Source organism: Microtus oregoni, unplaced genomic scaffold (assembly GCF_018167655.1).
Source record: "Microtus oregoni isolate MIOR12 unplaced genomic scaffold, Mior012 000008F_ref0000371, whole genome shotgun sequence".
In the NCBI taxonomy this organism is placed as follows: domain Eukaryota; kingdom Metazoa; phylum Chordata; class Mammalia; order Rodentia; family Cricetidae; genus Microtus; species Microtus oregoni.
Genome location: NW_024543067.1, coordinates 34,263,223 through 34,268,842, shown reverse-complemented (window position 1 = coordinate 34,268,842; position 5,620 = coordinate 34,263,223). Strand labels below are relative to the sequence as shown.

The 5,620-nt window shown below is 37.6% G+C and overlaps 1 pseudogene; it reads right to left on the bottom strand.

Moving 5' to 3' along the window:
• Window positions 1-1,853: 1,853 nt before the first annotated feature.
• LOC121451974 lies at window positions 1,854-2,232 on the bottom strand (annotated as a pseudogene).
• Between the last annotated feature and the right edge of the window lie 3,388 nt (window positions 2,233-5,620).

Below are 5,620 nucleotides of genomic sequence, written 5' to 3'. Positions count from 1 at the left end.
ATGAACCATCTGCACATGGAATTAAATTATTAGAATATTTTATCTCAGCCTTCTTCAGTGGGTTTTGGTAACCATAGCCTCTCAAGGAATTTATTCATTTATATAAAGTTTTAAAGTATTTCCTAAAATGTTATCAGTCCTCACCTCATTGTTCATTCCTGATATTGATTATTTCTGACATTATCCCTGATCATCTAGGTAAAATACATTTAATTAATGTGTCTTAGTTATGGTGTCCTTTTGCTGCAAGAAAACACCATGCCCAAAACGTGAGTTGAGGAAAAAAGGGCTTCTTCAGCTTACACTTCCACGTTGATGTTCAGATCAGAAAGTCAGGACAGAAACTGAAGCATGACTGGAACCTGGAGGCAGGAGCTGATGCAGAGGCTATGGAGTGGTGCTGCTTACTCGCGTCCTTCCCCTGGCTTACTCAGTCTGCTTTCTTATTGAACCTAGATCTATGATCCCATGTATGGTATCACCTACCATAGGCTGGACCCGCCCCCATTGACCATTAATTGAGAAAATTCCTTATAGCTGGATATCATGGGGACATTTATTACCTCAACTGAAGCTCCTTCCTCTCTGATGACTCTAGCCAGTACATAATACCAGCATGGTTTTTGTTAAAAATATAATCATTACCTTGGCTGTTTCTTTTTTATTTTGTTACTCCATTTACCTTTCGATTATTCTTTTCCAGATTTTTCAAGGTAATGCTTAAGTTACTGAATCAAAATTTTACTTCTATTTTCTAATTATGATTATGGCTCTGCATCTATGATATTTTTAATAGTTTGATTTCTATCTGATTATAAAAGTCTAGTGCTAAATTGTGATTTATTTACAAATCAAAATCTTGTCATCTTACTTCAAATTGTTGTCAAAGGGAAGTTGAAAGTCAGGTTGCTCCTTCGTTTCTGAACAGAGTAAGAAGAGAGAATGGGGAAAAGCCTAATACCTTTTAAGAAGTGTGGTGTGGAGCAATAAATATAAGATTAGTTCTTGCCTCATTGCTCCTCAAGTCTAGACAATAATCCACAACAAATTTGCTAATGTGAGCAGTACTGTCCATTTTCCCTTCCCCGTGACCTTCCCTACACTGCATTCTTCTGCTAGCTCTTCACCCTTCTAAACTGATTTTAGATTTTAACATGTGTGAGAATACCACAAATTTAAACATCTAAAAATTTAAAGCACACATTAGACTTAGTCCTATAGCATTTATAGCAAAGAGTCATCTAATCTTCTTTGAACAAAGTTCTAAACAAAGGAAGTTATAATACAGTAGCCAACACTCATTGTTGATGGTGAGTGTCACGCAATCACCCACTCATTCAGTACTCATGTCTGTCAACACATGAACATGCTAATAAAGTTGGGAAATAGATGTCTCTGTCAAAATATTAAGTCAAGTTCAGAGAGGCCTACCAATAATCAAAGGAAAAGTCCTCCATAGAACCTAAGCACACAGTTTGCGAGGAAGTTGAGACAGAAAATTTGATTTTCTGTATGTTTTTCTTTTATATTTTTAAGTAAATTTAAATGTGCTTTATTTTTAGACAACCTACAAAACATGTTTTTCTTTAAAAAAAAAAGTCTCCACTCCAAATAAATTGTTGTCAAAATAAAAGCCCAAAGTGGTTTCAGGTCCATTTGTCCTAAGTCTGGTGCTGTGTGGATGTTAAGTAGCAGTCAATTGTGGTGACAGGTGATGGTTTGACTTGGTAATGCATTTCCATCTCTTAGCCATCCTTAAAGAAAATCATGGAAGGAGTCACACCATCTTCATGGTTGTCCAGGAGAGCAACCATGCCATCCGAACTCTTGTTTTCACCAATGAAACCTGGGAGTTATTGGAAATTAGCAAGGATGTGCTTGATTTGCTCTGCTGCAGCCCCAGTCATAAAAGACTTTACTCCTGGTTTCTGTTCTTCAGGTTTGATTTTGATTGATTTCATGTAATCTAAGATGTAATTTTTGTAGGCTTCTTTTGTGAAGCTGGTTTCTTTTAAGTGGTGGTTCATGACAATATCAGCAAAGGCGACTACTGTAGTTTTAGTACCTTCACACTCTGGGCCTTCAGCAGAAGTAGTTCCACCAATTAAACAAGTCTGTTCTACTGACCATCTTTTCCTCCACCTTCAGGCCCAGCAAGTTTGTGATGTCCCAGATCTTGTAGATATAGGAAAACATCTTGTCATGGCTGATGAGGTCCTGTTAGAGGATCATGGTGGCACTAGCCTGAAGGCTCTGAGTGAATACAGTGTAGTCAGAGCAGCACTGGTGCAGGCAAAAACGGCTGACTTGGGCCCTGCCCCATCCTCATAGAGAGGGCACGTTCCTCTACATCATCACCAGCTTTCCTCTACAATGAGGAATACTGAGAATTCAAGAACAATTGCAGTGGGTTTTTGATCCTACTGCACGTACTGGCTTTGTGGGAGCCTAGGCAGTTTGAATGCTCACCTTACGAGACCTGGATAGAGGTGGGCAGTCCTTGGGCTTCCCACAGGTCAGGGAACCCTGATTGCTCTTCGAGCAGATGAGGGGGGGGACTTGATCGGGGGAGGGGGAGGGAAATGGGAAGCGGTTGTGGGGACGAGGCAGAAATCCTTAATAAATAAATAAATTTAAAAAAAAAGTTTTTATTGAGTCATGGAAATGTTCTTATTTATTAATACAAAACAGAAATAAATAAGAATAAAATGACTATACCAAAGAAGAGAATTACTGCATACTTTACAAAACACTTTACCGCCTGGAAAAAACTAACATTGTCCCACATCTCTAGAGTAAGATAAGAAAAAATTACTGATCATAAAGAGGCATGATGAGATATTAAGTACTCTGTGAGATGAGTTGCTAGGGTTTCTTACAGGCAGCCACACTCTGATTATTGGATCTTTCAGGAAAGCATATATGAGCAACCAGTTCTGATAGATACATCAGGTCATCAAGGCTCTTGCCATTAAACATTCAAATCTTATAATTACCTTCTGTGCTGGTTTCATGCTCAGCCAGCAGCGGTGTGATAATAAAGTCCCCTTGTAACTTGCACATGGAGAGCTCTGAGCAGCATGAGCTGGTACTGTTATCTATTCCCTGTGCAGTTCCACTCAGCTATAAAATGTAAGCCGGTCATTGTGATTGATTCATCAGCCTCCTGAGAACACAAATCTCACAAGCCACCATCCCAGAGGGCAACCATCTCTACAACAGTGCTACTGACAAGATTTTTAATTCAAATACTGTTGCCTCAATTTCTGAGCATGAGGAATCCTTAAAAGAAAGCAAGTCGGAGGTTGCAGATAATAGTCCCAGCTTTGAGGAGAACCTACCTGAAGACATTGTTCCCTGTGTTTGTCTCTGTTACCCTCCCCAGACTCTTGGCTGTCCTGACAGCTTTCACAACCTTCAAGATTATAGAAAGTTTAAACAGTGCTAGTGTTTCCTAGCCAATGGTGACTTTCCCTTTGTTCTTATGAACTTTCACAGAATTTTAAAAATGGATTTCTGTTAATTTTTGAGATTATACTATAATTACATAATTCCCCATTTAACACCCTCCCAAAACCCTCCAATAAACCCCTTCTTGGTCTCTCTCCAACTCATGACCTATTTTTTCATTAATTATCACATACCATGAAAACTTCTATAGACTTTTATTGGCCATGTTATACTTACAACACCTGGAGAGGATTATATTTTGGTGATGCAACCTAAGCTATTACAGAGATGTTCCTATATTTGAAATCTTTAAAATACAGCTAAAACACTTTATCCCTGCTTATTGAATAAAATTTAACATTTTAGTACTAAGCAAATAAATTAATAAGACACATTTTATGGTTGCTTCTAATAACTCTGTGTCTTATGAAAAATAGGTGAGTGAATAGTTTTCCTAATTATCACACTCACATATATCAAATAATGTTTCTGAAACATAATATAATATTTATGGTACAAATGGTGTTATTTTTCTTTGTGTTATGGGTTTCATAAAGACATTTTAATTCAAGTACGTGATGCTGTCACTTCCTCTATCATACATACATGTATGTGTGTGTTCTGATTGTTAGATAAAAGTATTATTATTCAATCTGAGTGTATCTTACATTATGTAATATGATGCTTCATAGTTTTATCTATTTTACTAATAATGCAATTTCATTGTTTATGGCTGGCAAAAATTCCATTGTGTATATAGATCACATTTTCTTTATCCTTTCATCTGTTGGCTGACATCTATGCTAATTCAATGCCCTGGCTATTGTGGATAGAGTAGAAATAAACAGAATGGCCCGAGTCTCTGCGGTATATCACTTTCTTCAACACACCAATGGTTTAGTACTTCCAGAGAAACCTCAAGATATGAAACAGAAATTTTATTTTCATGTCAATTCATTACCCTATTTTAAATGTGAGATGAGAGCCACTTCTCTAGTATAGAAACCTACCTCAGTATAGACCTAACAAAAGAGTTGTGGGAAATGGGAAGATGTCTGAGATGGGGAGAATAATGGAAAAAGAGAACACAGCACAGAGTGATAACAGAAGTAAGCAAGGACAGATGCTTAATAGTGACTCATCTAGACCTCAGAACCTCAAAGATAGCCGAGTGCTCAAGAAAGAAGGTAGCCGGAGTAAGATGTCTCCAGGATGTAGTGAAGCGTGACCTTGGGGTGAACTGTCACCTAAGGAAGATCAAGGCATTCATGATAGGCAACTGTTGGCCATTGCAGAGGTTACGTTTTAAAAAGATCAGCTTTACACACAACTTTCAAGAATACCGAGGTAGTAGGAACTGTTGTTATGGGAAGTGTAACGGCATTATATTTGAAGTGTGTATTGTTAGAATTATCCAAGCAATGTTTCATCCCATTGGAAAAAAATGAAAAAAAAAACAAAAGAAAGGAGAGAGTAAGGAAAGGTATAGGCAGAAAGGAGGGAAGGAGGGAAAAAGACAGGAAGGGAGGAGAGAGGGAAGAAAAAAATATTAGGAAGAGCCTCATGAGAACTGTGATAAAACTAAGCCAGGACTGTATTTTTGTTTCTATCTGAAGTGTCTCTAAATAAACTGAAGGTCTCCAGTGGTGTGGTCTGTGATGCTAAGGACAGAAGAAGACACACCATGAGGACAAAATTCTCAGTGTGAATATTAAAGACAGAGAAACTAGTACAGAATTTTCTCCTCACTTTCATCTTCTGTGTGCATGTAGGTAGGAAAACCAGGAAAAATTTGTATTTTTACTTTGCTTAGTTTTGTGTTATTTCTACTAAAACTAAAAAAAAATCCAGAACTGGAGGGTACAGTTATTTTGTATGAGAAGTAAACACATTTGATTTGCAGTATAAATGAACAAACAAAAAACTCTGAAGAATATAAATTCTCCTTGACATCCTAAAGAAAATGCTGTCTATTCTCTCCAGGGAAGTAAATAACTAGGTGTGATGATTAGGCAGTACAAGCCATCCCTGTGGATGGAAGAATCAGTATCTCTTTGAAGATGGGAGTAATTGAAACTCAACGTAGCAATGATCCTTCCCTACATCTTATTCCAGCCTTAGGTCTCAACCTGAGATCCTTTAGCATTTCTCTCTGTGTGTAGGGAACAGG